We start from the raw sequence: 200 nt of genomic DNA, 5'->3' as shown, positions 1-200 counted from the left end.
TATGTATATATACATACATACAGAGGAACACATCTGTTTAGGATGCACTGCGAGGGACTGTAAGAGAGCGATTTACTTCATGGAGAGAAGTCACCTACCTAAAGCGTTTAAACTTTCCATGAAGATATGCATGCAACTATGCACAGTATAGCTTCTTCTTACATGTGTGAGACGCTGCAGGAGAATTTCTTTTTCAGCTT

General features: G+C 39.5%; 1 protein-coding gene across 1 annotated transcript in view; it reads right to left on the bottom strand.

The window, feature by feature from the left end:
* The window catches only part of CSUI_006735 (proteophosphoglycan ppg1), a gene marked incomplete at its 3' end in the record, with an annotated part of 2,731 nt that extends 2,531 nt beyond the window's left edge, over nt 1-200 (bottom strand). The window contains exon 1 of the mRNA XM_068066888.1: nt 163-200. The remainder of the gene's footprint in view (nt 1-162) is intronic.

The sequence above is a fragment of the Cystoisospora suis genome (genome assembly GCF_002600585.1).
Source record: "Cystoisospora suis strain Wien I chromosome Unknown contig_3443, whole genome shotgun sequence".
Classification (NCBI taxonomy): domain Eukaryota; phylum Apicomplexa; class Conoidasida; order Eucoccidiorida; family Sarcocystidae; genus Cystoisospora; species Cystoisospora suis.
This window is presented reverse-complemented; position numbering and strand designations above follow the sequence as displayed.